Source organism: Fukomys damarensis, unplaced genomic scaffold (genome assembly GCF_012274545.1).
Source record: "Fukomys damarensis isolate Sample0158 unplaced genomic scaffold, DMR_v1.0_HiC HiC_scaffold_21, whole genome shotgun sequence".
In the NCBI taxonomy this organism is placed as follows: domain Eukaryota; kingdom Metazoa; phylum Chordata; class Mammalia; order Rodentia; family Bathyergidae; genus Fukomys; species Fukomys damarensis.
The window spans coordinates 24,140,935-24,161,816 of NW_022900933.1; positions in this window are offsets into that span (position 1 = coordinate 24,140,935).

Genomic DNA, 20,882 nt, shown 5'->3' on the forward strand with positions numbered 1-20,882 from the left:
AGATTCATCCAGTGAATCAATTACATTCTAGGAAAAAAAAAAAAGATAAAAGGACGGCCACACACACACGCAGATATCTATAATTCCTCACTGTATACCTCCTTGCCCCAAATACTGAATACTCTAGTTCAAAACTGCTGATTGGAAACAATTGAATCAAGACATATTCCTGAAACTTAGATAGTGGTATAATTATTCAAAATCACTGATTGTATGTTATACATTTCAGAGTTATCTGAACTATTTCCATTTTTTTAAATATTTCAGCTACTAGCTTTTCTTAAATCTTTAATCATCCATGATAGTAATATCAGTTATAGGGCGTATACTATAGTCAGAAGTGGTATTGACCAAAGCATAGAAGTAGAAGCCATGCCCATGAATACTGAATTGTTTCCTTTAGGCCTCAGCTAGCTTAGATTGGACTTTAATAAGTTATAGATTTATTGAGTATTTAATCTTACTAGAATTTATTACATGACAACTGGAGGCTGAAAAAGTGATCAATTTCCAAACTTCTTTCTTAATATGTAGGAAGTTAGTTGTGCCCTGGGAATATATGAATCATGAGGTAATAAATGTCTCAGAAGATTTTTAACAAATATAAATTGTTATATAAATAACAAACAAATTACACAATGTATTTAGGCTATGAAACATAGACTCACTTTGCAACTGTCAAACTAATGCATGCTTATACACATATCTTCTAGGGAGCATTATTACAACTTTAGCAGCTCTGCTTTAAAATGCTTATATCCAGTGCAAATTCCCTTGTGACATTCATTCTACCTGGCTTAATTTCTTTGTTTCAAGTACAAACTTTTGTTTCTTAATAAAACAATTAAAACTTGAGGCTTCCATAATGACTTGTCACTTGCTCTATTTCAAAAAATTGCTAAGCAATATTGAGGACTGGGAGAAGGCATCACTGGAATGAAAGTGTCCTTTAGAAAGGCCCCATTTTGGTTACCTATAGTTTGTGAGTACATAAATTTCGATTTAACTGAGGTGCAAAAGCACCCATAAAGATTAAAAATCCATAACTTGAAAATCTGTGTTTTAAAGGGTAAAAATGGAGAGAAATATGGAAGGAAGGAAGGAAGGAAGGAGACTGTATTAGGGAGGAAGGGATTTTAAGCTGAGAGCAGGAGGGTGAGTATACACCAGTGAGTAGTCAGTTAGCTTGATGTCCAATTTGTATGTCAGTGCAATTTTTCATACCAGAAGCAGGGCTTAGACATTCTTAACACAATCTCTATTTCTCCATCTCCTTCCGGTTCCTTTAATTTAGACAACAGGCATTGTATCACCGCCTTTTGTTGAAGATTTCTCTATAGATTCATCCTACTTGACTTGGTGTCGTGCTGACACCAAGACCCATATGGACAGCAGTGATGCTCCCATAACTACCTCTCAATCAAGAGTGTCCTCCAGAGTGTCTTCTTTTAAGCCCAACAATTACAACCCCACACAGGAAATCTGTTTTAAAAAGAGCCAGTAAGCAAATAAAAGTATTGGACCATAAGTTTCCATTCTTCCCCTCTGTGCACTCTTTGACCTTAGTGTATACAGCCTTACATGTGTTGTAAAGCTCCTAAGAGCTATAATGAAATATTTATTTCCGGAAAAGATTAACATCCTAAACGTTAGAGCAGCTTCAAGATTTTCAGTTAAAACACAGTAATGGCATCTGTCATCTTCACCAACATCAACAGTATGCTGTATACTCACCTGTTTTGTGCTTTACATCATTGCACGTCTTTCATGCAGTGTTTTCCTTTTTAAACCCCGCCTTCCATGAGGTATGGATCTACTCTCACTCTTATAGATGAGTATCTTAGTTATTTTTCTCATTGCTGAGACAAAGTACCTGACACTCAAAGTTAAAAGAGAAAAGGCTTGTTGTAGCTCAGCTTGTAGAGGTTTCAGTTTGTAATTGGCTGGCTCCTAGGCAGAAGAGTGTGGCATCACAGAGGAGAAGCAGTTCATGGCAGGTGGAAGGCAGCAAAGCAGAGAAGTAGCAAAGAAGCAGCTGCAGTGGTACCTGCCTTTTCATTTTATCCCTTCCAGGATATCCTCCCTTTGGGTGGTCCCAGGAAGAGTCTTCCCATTATCAATACCCAGAACTATACCCAACCAATGAGTGGACTGATTTATTCATCACACACCCTTAATTCCAGCACCACGCACTCTAGATCCAGCCACCTTTTTAAAATTTATTGGTACATTTTAGGTATACAGTACAGTTACACTCATCATTGGGATCTTGTACCTTTACATGACAGGTCTTGGTTCTTATTTGTCCCCATTCTCAAGTCCTCCCTTCAGGCCCTCCACCTTCCCTTTCAGACACTTCTAAAAAGCCCCACCTATGACCATATGAAGCTGTGGCAGTACATCCAGATGCAAGCAACAACAGTGAGTAATCCATCTATTAGAGGAGCTGAGGCCTGGGGATTTAGCTCAGTGGTTCCGCCATCTGCCTCACAAGCACAGGGACCCAAGTTCAATCCCCGGTACCCCCCCCAAAAAAATAGAGGAGCTGAGAGATGTCACACAGCAGGTGAATAGATGGTTTTACATAAACTACAATATCCCTTTTCTAAAGGTGGCAAATGTACCACCCATTTTCTAGCTGAGTCTGCACCATGCCCTTGGGTCAGCTTGCCTTTGTGAATCACATCTAGTGTGACAGACCTAAAATGCCCTTTCCTATGTTGTCCCCTGAAACACTCAGTGTTAGCATTTCACATGTAAAGCTACCAGTTGGGTTAGTGGGGCTAATGTTTTCTTAGTACATATGGGGATTATTTTTTCCCTGCTCTTGTTTGGTGGAGCAAACAATGGTTTCTTTCTTTAAAGGCTGGAATGGAGTAGAGCATATGTTACCACTATATGTGCTTAAAACACAGAGATAGAATCAGCTCTCTTTTTGAGGGGCGAAGGAAAGACCTCAGAGAACAGGGACTTCAGAATGAGAAAGGTCTTGCAGAATGTACCATGTTATCAGAAACATAATTTCCTGGAAGCAAGAACAAATAATTTGGACTGAAAGGTGAAATTAATATCATGAAGGGAATTTTTGCAAACTAAAAATCTAGCAAAGGAAAATTGTCATAGAAGTTCGCTTGAACACATCCAGTGACTGATTCCAATTAGTAGTAAAATTGCAGAACATTTTTCAGTACTCAAAATGACTAGGGAAATGGGTGAGTTCAGAATACGAAGACAGGAGCTGCTTTGTGGAAGCATCAATCCACAGAGGAAATTTGGTTGATAAGTAATTCTGCAAAAGGGCAGTTCCTAGAAACAGAGTGCAAACTCAGAGAAACTGCCTTGATGCCAGAAGTCATTTTGTACAACTGAGCAAGTGGACTTTGTTCATCGACAGATGGAGACAAGAAGGACACTAAGTGGTTTACTTTAGTGAAAAAAGCACCAGAGAACATCTCTTACAATATTAAACATCTTTATAAGTAAACCCTGTATCTTATTTTTTTTCTAAATTATTTTTTTATTCTCTTAACAGCAGTTTGTTTCAGCTTTAATTGAGTTTATTGGTACATTTTAGGGATACAGTACAGTTACATTCATTGTTGGGATCTTGTACCTCTACATGACAAGTCTTGATTCTCATTTTTTCCCCTTACCCCTGCCCTCCCTTCACCCCCTCTTCCCCTCCCCATCTACAAACACTTTATTTTCATCTTTTCATTATCTCACATTTTTTTCTTTTCCCTTATTACCCTTCCCCTACCCATCCCACCTTCCCTACACATGGGAAGAAAGGACCCTATATCTTATTTTGATGTACGATAATCTGTAGATGCAAATTCTTTGCCAATAAAATATATTTGTTAACTTTACCTATAATTTTATGCCTAAACTGTAAATGTTTGCATTAAAATATCTATTTCTGAATTTCACAGATAGAATACAAAATAAAATGATTATTTCTATTACATCAGTACTTTATGATTAGAGTTTTTCTTTAGTTCCTAAACTAAATGCTTTTGTTTTTGTTTTAGTTGTATCTTTACCTTCTATAGCCTCATAATTAATTTATTAATATGAGTTTATAATCATGGGCACACTGTCATATTAATAAAATGACAATTTGAGGTTTAAAGAGACTCTCCTCACATTAACTTTCATGTCTCAACCTCACAGCACTTTTGAAGTTGTATTTACTGGGGTTGATTTTATTAATCTTTGGAGAGGGTCAGTTTACACATCCAGTTACCTTTAACAGGAAGATATCCTGAAACTCAATCCTAGTTGCTTAACGTCAAAAATCTTACTTATGAGCACTTTATATTGCAAATTGTAGATGTATGCAAATATGTAGATGTAGATGTAACTTATTAAAAATGTTTTTAATTACCTTTAATTTCATTATGTGATATAGAGAAGTGTCAAGTTTTCACTGGAGTGAGAGGGAGGAAAATTATGACTGCCAAGTTGGTCACTCTTCCCTTCACAAAAACAACCAGAATTCAGTTAAAATCTTTCAATTTCTTTGAGGAAAAAACCTTATAACCAGTGTGTTTCTAATCCTCATTTAAAAAAAAATAGATCCTGACACTTGTATCAAAATATGCTGGATGCTTTTAAAGTTTCAATATTTTTGTTTTCATTTTAAAACCATGCCAGAAATATTTGAGGATTTGTAAATCTGTAAGGTAACTTTAAAAAAATTATCTAGAGAAAGAAACCTTAGACAAAAGACTTCTGTTCTTTACAGGCCAATCTAATCAATGGCTAGGAGGATTTGAATGGAATAAGAAAAGGCAGAGCCCATGTTTCCTGATTTCCAGGTAACAAATTGTCTTTCCAATCTTTCATCTTGAACTTCAAACTTGCACATTCGTATATTTTACAGTGATTTGTTACCCCAATTGGGAGTCATATGAGATATGATAAATATTTAGGATTTCTGGGTTATATATAAATGTTACATTAATGAATTAGAATTAAATATAAATGGGGAAAATATTTTGAGGAAAATGTGAAATTCTTCAATTGGTATATTGTGTCAAACATTGCAGGAATAAGTAACTTTTAAGTATCATTTTTCACATATTTTCCCTGAAAAAGAGAAATAGAATATCAAAATGATCACTGAAGTTTCTTTTATATTCTTAGTTTTCTCCCTCAAAAATAGATTTACTTATCCATCTTCGTTTCCCATTTCAAACTCTCCACACCCTTGCTAGTTTTTGACAATATACATTTATTCTTTTATAATTCTGGAGGCCGGAAATTCAATCAGTCTTCAGAACATTGGAATTATCCTTTCTAAAGACTCTAGGGGAGAATCCCCTCCTCACCTCCATCTGACGTGAACCACTGCCATTTCTTAGCTTAGAGAATCTTCCCCTTCTCACTCTTAATTTCCTTCCTTTCAACACAACTCCTAACACCATGTTGGACTTTGTGAATGTCCTGGCTACATGATTATCTAGAAAAACTCATCTCTCAAAATCCTTATTGCAACCACAGGTACAAGGTTCCTTTAGGCCTATAGTTAATGTATTTTCTGGTTCTAGTCACCATGATCTGCTATAAACTTGATACTTAATCTTATTTTAACTATGTCTTAAGTATTTCACAAGTATCTATCTTGAAAACTGTCACATTCATGGTATAGCTTGATTAGTATTTTTTCTTTTCTTTGTGTGTGTGTGTGTGTGTGTGTGTGTGTGTGTGTGTGCTGGGGATCGAACTCAGGACCTTGTAATTGCGAGGCAGGTGCTGGCATCACTGAGCTAAATCCCTGGCCCTTGATTAGACTTTCCAAATACAGCTCAGCTGTAAATGAGTAATAGAATTAGTTGTGACAGGAATCGATTAGGAAAAAGTCAGCATTAATCCTCTAAGGTAATGTGTTATCTCAATTCATTCTTAAAAGTAAAACTACGCCCCATGAGCTGAGTCATATAGTACGTATGCAAAGATTCATTCACTGAAAGTTGGTTCCTTAATATTTTTCAGGTTCACACAAAAATCTGCACTTTGCAAATTTAGAGAAGAAATTAATAACTAAAATTTAATAATTAGTAGGCTTGGAGTTCTATAACCAAATATCTTCAAGTGCAGATATATTATGTAGCAATTTCATTCCTGAAGAAGAATTTTTTCACTTAATTATATGGTATCTTTCATGTATTGTATCCAAATAGATAACATGTCTGGCATATGGGAAGTCTACAGTTTGTACTAATATTTGTGTGGTTGTTTCAAAACACATATACAGAGAATAGTTTTTATTATATTGACAGCTATCATTTGTTAAAAAGTCCTAAAGTAATACACATAGAACTTTGTTACCAACTATGTGAATAAAGTTACTATATGAAAGACACCGTGAGAATAAGGTTTTCAAATACAAAATTACCTACAAGCACATGTGAGATGTCTCTTCATCTTGGGAAATGGTTGCAGAATGGACAGAATTCCAATTTCTTTAAACCCCATCCAAGCAAGCATGTTTAATAGTAGACTATCCTTAAGACAGAAAAAGAGCAGTTCAATGTAAATTAGTCTAAAGTCCTAAAAAAATGAAAGAAGCAGAAGGTTACAAAATAATACAGCTTGCTTTAACAAAAAAGGACCATCATCTTAAGTCACAGCAAGTAATAATAAAATAAGGCCCATTCATGCCAATACTGAAGCTACATTAGAAAATATGTTTCCTTTTAAGAAAGATCACACGATTTTCAAATCCAAGACTGAAACCGTCTGATGTGGAGCAGAGAGTAGTATGGTGATGGTGGGGGGTCATGCAGTCTCCATAGGTTGCCAGAACTAAATGCCATGGCCTTTGTTACTTATGGATTGCTGCAGCTTTACGAGCTAGGCAACAACGCTACTTGTCAATCTGTAAAACCCACTGCAGCATTGTGCGTGGTCCAATTTCTCTGGGCCGTAATCCATTATCTTGCTGCATTTAGACACGAGCTGTGTGACATGGATAATTGCAGCAATTCTTCACACAATTCAGAAGGAAAGCTCCTCTCCAAAAACACTTCTCCGACAAAGAAAGGATTATTTTAAAACCCGACTTGACTGCCTAAATGCAAACTGACCGAACAATTTGCATTTCCAGGAAATTACTAATTTCCTAAAATTTCAATAATTCAAATAGATTAATGCTATGAAAATCTGCGTGCCAGGCCCTTTGATCTGGTGATATCAAGGCTGAATGTAGAATTGTTCTTACACATGATAGGCTTATAGTCTGTCTGAGAAAAAAGAAAGTTTTAATAAAAATGGTTTGCTAATTGTGGATTTAAATGACTTACCTTTATAATACTATACAATCCTTGTTACAAAGAACTTCACATGAAATATATTTTTTGTCAAATTACATACACCAAATTTTGTTTAAGAAGGAATCTCACCATACCAAGCTTATAAAATATATTAATTTCTGGGAAATGAAGTGGTGTGCATAAGTACCACATTCATTTTTCGACATGAAGTTTCTTAGGATTTTTTGTTTTTCAGCCCTATGTAATACAATTTTGAATGCCCCATGATCTTTTCAAATGTACTTTTTTTGGTTACAGATACATCAACTGTAAAAAAAAAATTATAAATAATCTTTATTTTTCCAAATTTGGTGATTTGTTCATAAAGTGTGAAACCTTTACATTTTTAAAGAAAGAAACCAGGGCCAGGAATTTAGCTCCGTGGTTCCACCACCAGCCCCAAAAGCACAAGGTTTGAGATTGATCTCTGGCACCAAAAAACAAACAAAAAAACAAACACAAGAAAGAAACCAACCCCAAATTATACAATGAATTTGGAAAAAAGATCTGAAGTAATAAAATTACAGATAATTATTCAAAAAAGATAAAACCCACATGCTATTTTATCTGTGCTGATTCAGTTTCAAAGCTTAAAAATGAATCATTGGGATGGGAATTTACCTTAGTGGTTCTGCCACTTGCCTCGCAAGCCTAAGGTCCCGAATTCAATCCCTGGTACAAAGAAAAAGAAAATAAAAAGAAATCATAGTTTTATCTAAATAAACTTTTTTTTTCTAACTCTTAGCAGTTTAGAAAGCCAAATTTCCCTATTGTTTTCCTTGGGTCATATATAATTGTTTTCAAGTGATGTTATAACTGATTGACAATGAGGTAATTTTCATTATCAAAACTCCTGTCTCTTAATCTAACACTTATCCAGATATTATCCTGGTCAATTTTGTGTTTCAATGACAGATATTATCAAGCCACATAATTAAATAGATCCTAGTTCATTGTTTTTAATAAGCTTCACTTGTATGCCTTTTGACTGTTGAGTTCTTTTCTATTTCTATAAAGTTTTGATGAAAGTTGAGTTTGACTGTTGCCGACATCTTCAAATCTTGGGCACATAGTATTTTGGAAATGGCTTTGGTGCAAGGTGAATCAGGAAATCATTTGCCTTCAATCTTACCTTTCCAAATTATGTTTCTTTCCTCATCTAGATTGCCTAATTTAAATTCAGCTTGAATACAGATTCTAAGTATTTCTTATTCCTCCAGTCTCTCCATTGCTCTGTTGTTCCGTTACTGTCTCTTTGGAATTTAATAAATAAATGTAGTTAAACATTGTTTTCCAAATGTGGATATTTATTCATAGAATGTGTAACCAACTACTTTTAAAGCAGTTTCTAAATACTGAAAGTAGGCACTTGTTGATGTGAGATGTTTTCAATTACATTCAAATTTCACTCCCGTTATTACCATGCATGCCTATTGCATAAGTGATTCTGTCCACTAAATAACATTTCAAAAGCCATTTAAACTCCCAAACAAGCCACAACACTATGTAGATTTTTGAGGTGAATTTTAAAAAGTCTAAAATTTGTTCTTAAACTTCAGTATTTAATATATAATAATAGCCAATAAATCATTGCTGCATCAACTACTATTTATGGAGAATTATTGAGAACAAAAGCTCCACTACTCAGTTTATCAGTACCAAAATATAATAATGTGATAAATTTATTAACTTGTTTGTAGTCACAATTTCTAAATGCATAAATATATCAAATCATTGCTGGGTGTGTTGGCGCATGCCTGTAATCCCAGCACTAGGGAGGCTGAGGCAGGAGAATCACTGAACTACTATTTATGGAGAATTATTGAGAACAAAAGCTCCACTACTCAGTTTATCAGTACCAAAATATAATAATGTGATAAATTTATTAACTTGTTTGTAGTCACAATTTCTAAATGCATAAATATATCAAATCATTGCTGGGTGTGTTGGCGCATGCCTGTAATCCCAGCACTAGGGAGGCTGAGGCAGGAGAATCACTGTGAGTGGCAAAAATAGTATCTTTCATCAACAAAAAAAAAAGAAAAAACAATTTCAAACCCTTCCCACGAATCCCAACAGCATTTAGACCAGTGAATTAATTTAAAAAGAAAAAGCAAACACACACACACACACACACACACACACACACACAACACAACACACACACACCCTCTTTCTCTTTCTTCGGTATTCTTACTTCTGTGCCTAAAGGATTCTGTTACCATTTGTTGGTATAAGTTTCTCCATCCATGCAAATTGGGAGAATATTATGTTTTCAAAGCAGATCACAGGTATTACATGGTCAGTGACACTGAAAGTGAAGACAGACCTTTGGTTTAATCTTCGATCACTCCATCAAATTCCTAGCTTTGATTCCTTTGAACACTTAGGAGATCTGCATTGTAAAAAAGTTCAAGGCAGCAAGTAGTTGCTTGTCACAGGCAATCGCCAGAGTCTCTGTCCCATTCTTTCAGGATATTTGTCTGTTTTAAGATGTCTCTAGGCTGAAATTAGAGCTACCAGAAAGGAAAAAGGTGCTATCCAGGGAAGAGACTGAAATATATGAGGCAGAAAAAGAACATTGCAGGAGACTGGCCATCATTCCAGAGGCCATGTGACCACGAATCAAACTACCAGTTGAAAAGAACACTAGAACTTAAACATACAAGACGACCAGGAAAAATATGGAATGATAATGGAAGTACTATGTTCCTTAGGAAACTGCAATTTAATGACTGGATGTTTCTTCTTCATCTTAATTAACATCCTCCTCACCATCACTGGCCTTGAAGCTACCATTCATTGAATTTGTACAATATTGACAGCATTAAGATTAGTTTTATAGATTTTTATATACCATGCTGAAAATAACTCTCTATGCTGCATTGCTATTCAATATTTGAAATTACATCTATATCTTAGTAGCCATAACAACAGCTCAAATTTGATCCTGTATCTACCATACTCTGAATTCCTGCTTCTGTCTCTATTAATACAAAAATTTGAAGAAAACTCAAATCTTTAGTCAGAATTTTTGATTAAAGAAATTTCCAGTTGTATTTTCCCTGAAATGCTTTTACTAAATATCTTTTGCAATGAAAAAACTATAAAAGGAGTATTCAATCAACAATCAATAGAATACACCTTTCTGAAATTTATAATATATATTTATATGTTAGAAGTCACAAAAAATTCTCAGTAAAATAGTTTATTAGAATAAATAGTAATTCAATGCCTTCTAAAATTTTGTTGTGAATTTCTATAATTTTTCAGTTCTTTCTTTCAGGTTATACCCTAGGCATTTAAACATTTGTTGGACCTTAAAACCTCTTGTACAAAGTAACATCGCAGAGATATTTCTTAGAAAAAACTCCCTGTGGATTTTGCAGTACTAGGTACAACACTTCCAATGAACCTAGTTGTTTCTCAAAGCATATTTATGAAATCAATCAATAAATTAGTGGATCACGGAGTTCAGCTGTAGAAAATTATGGAGAGAACAGCGATAACTCTCTATGACAGTGTAAAAATCATAATCTCTCAAAATCTGTCATTCTATCTTACTGATATCATTTTTTAGCTACTTTCTGTAGACTGTCAAAGCCTACTTCTATAATACATCTCGAATTTAAACTCTCATTGACACTCTTGAAAGATAGATGTGATGTGGACATTTGAATTTAACAGGCAGTTAAACAGGAAATGAAAGAAATGAAAAACAGGTGAAGTCTAATAGTAAATTTGAGAAAATGCACACAAATTGATCAGATGTTTAAAGTATCTTCCTTCCTGGATGTGCTATCTGCCAGGGAGAACCTTGTAACAGCCTAAGTGCATCGTGGGCACAGGAGCCTACCTTGGGGCCAGTCCGCCATGAAAGGCTTGCGAATGATGTAATTAAAATTAATGATTGAAATACCGAACTGCCTCCGTACCCTAAAGCAATCAAAACTAAAATTTACTTTCTCCTCACACCTCTGGTAAAGCTGCTTTTATAAATACATTCCACTGAAAATTAAAAAGAGTAACTATTAAAGAGATGAGCTCCAGTTAATTCGGTAGATTTATTTATTCAGATAAAAATCTTCAAGGACATTTAATATTTGAATAGATGCCTTCATCACTTGCAGACATGACTGAAATGTGCTAAATGGAATTCCAAATAAATCAAAATGAATTACTCTTTAAAATTACCTTTCCTCTGCCACAAACTCCAATGTGTGAATTTCACTTATTTTAGTCCCATATTTTTCTTTCTAGTCCATATTTTTCTATATTTCTAAACTTTGCATTGTTTTGTTTTGCATGCTTATTCTTTTTATAGAATAGAATTACTCATAGTGTGTAATCAGAAGATCTTGTATTTCAAAATTATTCTTATCATCCATGTTGCTATGTGGTACTCTACTGTGAGTCCATTGATTTTTCTCTGATTTTTTACTGTTACAAGCAATAGTAATAGGCATATCATTAGAAAGATCTTCTGTAATACATGTATAAGAATTATATCAAAAAAAGAAAAGAATTACATCAAGGATTGAAACTACTGGGCCATAGGTTATTGTGAACTTCAAATTTGCAATTCCAAATCTTTGAACGAAGTGCTTTTAACAATTTCTATACCCATTACTCTGCAAGGGCATACATTTCCATAGTTGGGTCAATGCTTGGTGAGGCCTGATCTGTCTCCTAATATTTGCTGCTAGCCTAGTATTCGTGCATTTTTAATAGCTGCCAAAATTACTAATGAGATTTAGACATTTTTATCCTTCTCTCAGCCATTCCTATTTGTATTTCTGTGAATAGCCTATTTATATATTTTAACAATTGTTATAATCTTTTATTATTGGTTATTACCTTATTTGGCTGGTATCCATATTATTGTTGATGTAGACACTAACACTAGTTCAGATATCAATAATAGAATTAATTTAAATACTAATTCTCTGGGCCGCAATGTATGTTGTTCAAAAATTGCAGTGTTCTTTTTGTGCCTTTTTTGAAGTACTTTAACATAATTAGACTTTCTCAATATTTTTTATTCCTTCTTCTTTTTTTTTTAATTCACCGCGGATGGAACTTGGGTCCTTGCGCTTGCAAGGCAAGTGGCAGAACCACTGAGTTAAATCCCCAGCCCTAAAATTTCTCAATTTTAACATGATAAAGTTGGTCAATTTTATTTTTATGTATAGTGTTCTTACAAATTTCAAAGAAATGAATTTATTCTATATTTGCTTCAAACTATTTCAATGTTGTCTACAATATTCACTTATTTAATCTCCCGGAGTGAATTACTTTGCATAGTATAAGTAAAACCCCAATTTCATCTTCTTTTCTTTTACGAATAACAAAATTATTTCTAAATAATTTGATAATTATCTCGATTCTTTTTACTGCCTTGATAAAAAAATATTATAATTCTAGTTACATTAGTGATTTTTTTTCTGGGCCTTCCATTTAATTTTTCTTTAATTGTCTACTGAAATTAAATTCTCATACCCTGCCACTCATCCATGTCATGCACAAATCCAGTGATTTTTAATTTACCTGCAGGATTGTGATCTTCAGAATCTAATTTTAGAATTGTTTGTAACTTTCTGAACAGGGTCATATGTCCTTTAGAAGCTGCCACTTAACTTTTTCTACAGCTACCATTCTTCCTCCTGGCCTAGTAAATTACATATCAACTTTCTTTCTCAATAAATTTCCTTGTCTTGCATTTCATATAATAGATCAAAATATGTGCTCTTTTGTGACAGCTTGTTTTCACTTCAAAAAATACACTCACAATCGATCCATGTTGCAGCTGTGGCAGGACTGTCTTCATTTCATTGGAGAGTGACATTCCATTGTATGAATACATCACTTTTTATTTTTTCATTTGGCACTTGGTGGTTATTTGGGTTGTTTCCAATTTATGACTAATGCATTAATCCTTTCTGCATTGCCATAATGAGATTTTTGAGGATGGGTAATTTGTTAAAAATAAAGTTAAAGTTTTATTCAACTCATGTTTCTGTTGGAACAAGAGCATGGTGCTGACAGCACTCAGGTCTTCTAAGGGCCACTTTGGTTCCATCACATTGAGGTGGATGAAATCATGATAGGAACAGTCACAAGGGAAGAGATCACATGGCAAAATGGACCGACAGAAAGACGGACAGGCATTGCCCTTTCATATCAACTCCCTCACAGGTACTAACTGGACGCCACAAGGACTGTGTAACCACTTCTGAGAGTACCGCTCCCAGGGACTGACCACCTTACAGGCCCCTCCTCTCAGAGGCCCCACTGCTGACTACCTCATTACACCACAGCCCAGCACAGAGTCTGGGGGACACCAGCAATATCCAACCGCTAGCAGCTGTTATGAATAATACTGCTAAGAACTTTCATATTTAGGCAAATATTTACATGTCTCTTGGATATATGCTTAAGAGTAAAATTTCTGTGTCATATGGTAATTTTGTCTTGAATTTTTGAGAACTACAAAACTCATTCCAAGTGTCTGAATCATTTTGGAGTCCCAGAAGCACTGTCTGTGGGTTAAGATTTCTCTCATTACTCCAGTTTTATGAAATGCTTGTTATCGGTTAGGACGTGTCTTCCCAGGTGGCTCTACTCCAGGATTTTCAATATTTTTTAGTTCAATTTAAATTTTAAAATTAGTTTGATAGGTTCTTCTTGAATTCCCACAGGGATTATGAGTAGAACTGGATTACAGTTTATTTTGATAGGAACTAACATAATTATCAAACTATATTTTCAAATCCAAAAAGATATTATTTATTTCTCTTGGGTACTCCTTAATTGCTATAAAATATTACAATATTCTAAGTGGTTATTTTGCATCTGTTGTGAGATTCATTTCTTGCTGTACTTTATTTTTATTTATTTTTGATACTACAGTTTTATACTTTGTGATTTGATACATTTACAGCTATCACTTACCATGTGCCAAACATTATTATAAATATTAAATATTTATAAAACATAGTGTATATTTGTTTGCATGTGACTTATAACTTCATCTTTGGTTTTTAATTGAGGTAAATTTCAACTTATTCACTAGTATTGATTCATTTCAGACTAATGATAATTTACCCCAAGTTCCAAATAAATTGTAGACATAAAAATCAGTGTATAATATTCATTTTATATAGTAATCCAAGTGAATAGAAAGTCATTTTTCAAAAAGATTAATATTTTTCATAAACCTAAGTCCATCTCTATAGATGCCAATGTCTGCTGTCTATATGTTAACAGACCAGATCTACAATTAGTGTTCCTTCATGCATTTTACGTCAGAAACCAAAAGTTAGTTATTAAATATTTTTCATAGCAATAATGATCATTACAATGTAGAAAAGCTAGATGCCTTCTGTTATGGAACAGGAAAAGAAACAGAGAGGTATGACCTCAACAGAACAGGTAGATTTCAGAACAAACCCGAGAGGGTCTACTCTGGCACTGGAGACCAAACCAGCTGCTCTCCTGCAGGGTCATGGGGAGGGGGATTTCAGTGAAAGGGGATGTGGTTTCCTGCCAAGAACAAGTTTCGAGAGAGCGCAAGGCCTAATGGTTGCCAGAGGACAAGGCTTGGGAAAGCTCAAGGAGTATCAGCTACTATCAGTACAGGTGCCCATAATGCTGAGTCCTCAGGTCCACCTGTGCTGGAGGGGTGGTTTAGAGGGGGTCTCTGATTGGGATGGCTGTGGTTGGTCGGATGCCTTCACCTTCCAGCTTTAATCTGATAACTGTTGCATTATTGATCACCAATTCCTTTTTATTATTATTATTTTTTTTTACCATGGGATTTTAACTCTGTAAAATTCACAGCGGGGACACTGATGGGAATGACAAAACTTGAAGGCTTCCTATGTGTTATTCATTGTGTTATATTTTGTGTGTCACCCTCACATAATAAAATAACAAAACTGCTGCTCAGAAAGGGGAAACTACTTGACCAAAGCATGAAAACAGCAAACACGAGACACAGGCTCAGAGCGCCTGACCGAAAATCACACTCTTGTTATTTCAGTTTAAAGTAATGATACTTGTCCTTCCTGGTGACAGGTTCTATTAATTCTATAATAAAATGGACTTATTCATGTCCTTTGCTTTACGGACTTTTCTGATGAGATAATTTCCTTGGAATTTGCATTTGCACTTGGTTTTGCTCAAAGCACTTTGACTCCTATTTACCTACTATTAGCCTACCGTTTAACTCGTTAATATCGTAATATTCAAAGTAATTGGGCACAAAATAAAAATAGTAATAGTAGTAAAATAATAATAAAAAATAAAAAAAAATAGTACATAAGTATCCCAAGATGTCTCACATCTTATATTTTGGAATTCATGTAGTTGATTTTGACTTAAAATTACCTTGTTTAGAAAAATAAATTCATAGAAAAATAAAACATAGAAAATAAAGGCAAAGGGGTAGGGGATTTAGCTCAGTGGTTCACTGCTTCACAAGCACAAGGACCTGAGTTCAATCCCTGGTACCAAAATAATAATAATAATAATAAATAAATAAATGATAAAAAAATACAGGTGAAATCCAACAGATAATTATCCCAAGACACTTTTGCAAATGTTTGCTGGACAACACATCTGTTAGTTTAAAATGGGAGCAGTGTGTTCTTTTCCAGTTCGGCAGGCTGGAAAACCAAAGTCTGTCAGGGACACACTCTCCAGGGGCACTTGGAAGAAAAGTGCATCTTGTGTCTTTTAGCTTCTGCTGGTTACCAACCTCTCTGGTGTGGTGGTCCATTCTTTGTGGCAGTTCTTTCTGGTTAAAATTTCCAGCTTGCTGGTAGACATTATTTTTGCTATTTAGAAAGGATATTTTCACTGACCTCCACGTTTATCCAGTAGTCTTTTGAGTAGAGCAGATTGCCCTCCACGTCAGTGCGGGGCTTATGTAACTAAAGAGTAACATAGAGCAAAATGCTGATCTTCCTCGCAAGAAGGGACGCTGCCCTCCTATGGCCTTCCGACTTCACCTGCATTGTCACTGTTGCTGCTTCTCCAATCAGACTGCCTTTGGACATGGACTACCTCTGAGTCTCCAGGCTACTGGTCTCACAGTCAGATTTGGGATCTGCAAATCCTCCAAAGTTGCATAACTCAATCTCTTAAAGTAACTCTACATGCTTACACACCTACACACACATGCATGCAGACACACATATGCATACTCTCTAGCGTCTCTGACTGGCTCTGTTTTCCTGGAGAACTTTAATACGTTGTGCTTGTGGCTGCGCTCGTGTGCTCTCCCTCCTCTTCACACTGACTTCTCCTGTGTGTCTGAGCCCCTCTCTTTCTCCTTTTGAAGGACACCTATGATGGACTTCAGTGTCCACTCACATGTCCCAAAACCCTCCTCTCAAAATTCCTAATCCAGTCACATTTGCAAATAATCCTTCCAAGTAAGGTAGTGTTTATGAACTCCGGTGAATAGGACTTGATTCTTTAGAGGGCCCATTGCTCGATTCACTATGGCATTAACCTATGTTAACACTACATTTTAAGGACCTGGAATGTACCTCATCCAGAAAGTCACTATTATTCTATTCTTGGATTAACTATGGAATTTTGAATTATCATTTACCATTTCCTTTCTTGTTCATATTTGGAAAAATAATACCTCATACATGTTTTGTGTGATTTATTTTTGTCAGTTTTTTTCCCTAGCCAGGTAAGTGGTAATAGGTGAAACACTCTGTGGTTTTCCTGCAATACATGGAAGTAATATTCTAGAAAGCTGCATAGATAATGGCTTGCATGGAGCCCCAGAGACTTGGATTGAATGGTGAATGTGACACCGAACTTCCTGCATGATGGTAGACACGTCAGTGCCCTTTCTTTTAGTGCATATACAGAGTATTTGCATCCAGAGCCACACAGGGTAATTTTGTCATGTTCATCATATATAATATACGTTGATCATCCTCCAGTAGTCCTATCCCCCTTCCCTACCCTCTTCCCCATCCTGTTTCTCCTCTGCATTCATGTTTTCCCCAACCCAGATTCCTCCTATAAGAAAAAACGTGATACTTGCCTTACTGATTCTGGCTTAGTTCCCCAACCCGGTAATCTGCAATTCCATCCAGTTTGCTGCAAATAATGTGAATTAATTCTCTTTTGTGGTAGAACAATAATTCATTCCACATCTATTTTCTTTATCTGCTGCATAGCTTGGGTACTGTGAATTGCAATGCAATGACTTCTTTGAGGAATATACTGCCAAGTGGTGTGGCTGGAGGAAATGGTAGCTTTATTTCTAGTGCTTTGAGGAACCTACATACTAATTTCTAAAACAGCTGTATAAATTTATATTCCAACCAAGAGTGTAGAAATGCTTTTTACTGCATTTTTAGAAGCTTTGATTTTGTAAATATTCTTCATGACATTTTGAGGTGAGATGGAATCTCAATAGTTATGATTTACATTTCATATTGGTTGAGAATTTGGGATAATTCTTATGTACTTATTAAGCCATTTGTACTTCCTTTGAAAGGTGTCTATTCAATTCACTTGCCCAGTTAGTAATTGGGCTGTTTTTCTTTAATGCAAAATTTTAAAACTTTTTTCCATGTTGTGGATATTAATTCTCTGCAGGAAGAGAAGATTGTAAAGATTTTCTCTCATTCTATAGGTTGTTTCATCACTCTGTTTATTATTTTCTTTTCTGTGCAGAAACTTTAAAAAATTGATGCAATTCCATTTGTTGATTCTAGCTATAATTTTGTATGCTACTGTAATCCTATTCAGAAAATCTTTCTGCCCATGACTATAATTTTTACATTACATTTTTTTCCATTTGGGCTGCTTGTCTATTTATATGCCATTACCATATTGTTTTGTTACTATAAATTTGTAGTATATTTTGAAATCAATAATTGTGATAATTCTAATATTGCTCCTTTGCTGTGAATTGCTTTGGTTGGTTCTTTGGGAAACAGTGGGCTTCCATATAAATTTTAAAATTGTTTTCTAATTCTATGAAGAATGCCATTTGTATTTTCAATGGGAGTGAAGCAAATGCTTTCAGTAGTATGGTAATTTTAACAATATTAATTATCCGAATCCATGAAAATTGAAGGTCTGTGTTCTAGTGTCTCCTTCATTTCCTTTATCGGATGTTCCATAAATTTCATTGTAGAAGTTTTTCACCTCATGGGGTAGGTTTATTCCTAAGGATTTTATTACGTTTGAAGACATTGAGATTGGACTTATTTTCTTGATTTATCAGAAGATTCATTTCTGGTGTATGGAAAAGATTTTGTTTTTTGTGTACTGACTTTTTTTCTTGTCACTTTGCTGAGTTTGAGATCTTAAAGTCTTCTGGTGGAGTTTTCAGGGCCTTGTAGATAAAAGATATTTTACCTCAAAATAAGGATAATTTGACTTCTTCCTTCTCTATGTGTATCCTTTTTATTTTTTCCATTTACCTAATTGTGTTTGCTAGAACCTCAAGTATTATATTAAATAGAAGTGGCAAGAATGGAGGTCTTGGTCTTGTTCCTGATTTTAGAGAATGCTTTCTGTTTTCCCCTATTGAATCTGATGTTGGCTGTGGTTTTGTAGAATATAGCTTTGATTATATTAAGGTGAGAACCGTCTATATGTGCTTCAGGGCTTTTAACTCTGAAGGTGTTGATTTTTGTACCTATTTAGATGGTCAAGCCATTTTTATCCTTGATTATATTTTCATGGTAAATTATTATATTTATTGTTTTTATATGTTGAACAATCCATGCATCCTTGGAATGAAATGACCCTGATCATATTGTGTGATCATTTTAATGTGTTGTTGAATTCTGTTTTGAATCTTATTGGGAATTTTTCAGTATATGTTCATGAAGGATATTGTCCTGCAGTTTTCTTTAGTTCCTTTACTATTCTCTTTCTTTCTTTCTTTTTTTTTTTGGTTGTTGTTTTGAGTCTTACCTGTTTTTTTGTATCAGAGTCATTTTAGCTTTGTAAAATGATTTTAGAAGCATTTGTTACTTTTTTATTTCCTGTAGCAGTTAGAGGAGCATTGATGGTTGTTTTTAAAGCCCTGGTAAAATCCACAATAAAACCATGTAGTCCAACACCAAGTTTTTAGAAGAGATTATATTATTGCTTGAATTTCAATAGTTGTTATTGATCTGTTTACATTCTTTATATCTTCTTGCTGCAATTTTGGTAGGAGGTATGTGTCCAGACATGTATCTATTATTCTGTATTTTCATTTATTAGAGTATAAAGTTTCAAAATAATTTCTAATAATCCTGTGAATTCCAGGGGTACTTTGTTTTGTCTCTATTCTTATTGATTTGGATCTTCTTTCCTTGTCATTTTCTTGACTTCCTTTTCCTGATCTATAAAATGTGTCAGTTTAGTTCCACACCCTTTGTAGTACATTGTCAATTCTAAAACTTTATGAACTTGGGTTCATAGCTTTATGAAAATCGCTCTTTTATGATGATGTTTCTTGATGATTAAATGGCTGATCCAGCTGTTTTTTATTATGCATCTTACCTACAATGCAGGTTGGCTGAATGAATTGCTAGAAAATTCTAAAAGTGACTTACCAATTTGACATTTTAAAGTGGGCCAAATCATTTTGAAATATAGCCAACATATGTTAAACCATGTTAACCCATTTAACCTACCATATTTATGTCAAGACAAGACAGAATATATTTTATATCATGATTAAAATCTCAAATCACAGAGGAAAAATGTTATATGGGGTATATAATAAATTATGCATAAATTATCAGATTGTTTACTAATAATATGCCAAAAGTTTAGCTTTTTTTCTTATTGGCTCATGTAATAAAATTAAGTTTTTAAATGATACTCATAAATATCATGTATCTTTTCAAAATTTCTATAAATAATCATGTCTATTGTTTAATTGTCATGATGATTTAGAAATGAAAGACAATTTCCCATTATTTCATATAGCTTTCTCAAGTAAAAAAGTAAGCCATTAAAATATTATTATGATAATAATAAGAATAATGAAAAATTTTGGACATCACATTATATTATAATGACTGTGATTATGTAAATTTTAGTAGATTATAGTAGCATTTTGAAAAAATATAATATCATGTATGTAGAAAAAGCAGTATTTCATTCAGGGAACCCTGTATCAACTTGGAAGACTTTGAGTAAATATGTAAATAATGCAGGAATAGATATTTTAAGAAGAGATTCTTAGATCATTATAGGAATACGATAGGGTGTTGTCTCATTTTCATATTCTGACTGGTTCTTAACACATATTGTTATTTTCATATAGTTAGTGGTCAGGTGACAAGGTAAAAAGGTTAAATTCATTATAATGAACTAATGAACAGCTTTAAATTTTAGGAAAGCATTTCAAATATATTTATTCTCTTTCTGTATATCCTAATTTTTCATTTTCATGCTGTTTGAATATTAATGAACTACAAGAGTGTTTGCTACTGATACTTCATAAGAAATGGGAATCTTTTTTGCCAATAAAAATGAAATTCAGTTGCTTAATAGTATGGGCCCTCTTCTCCTTCTTCTTCT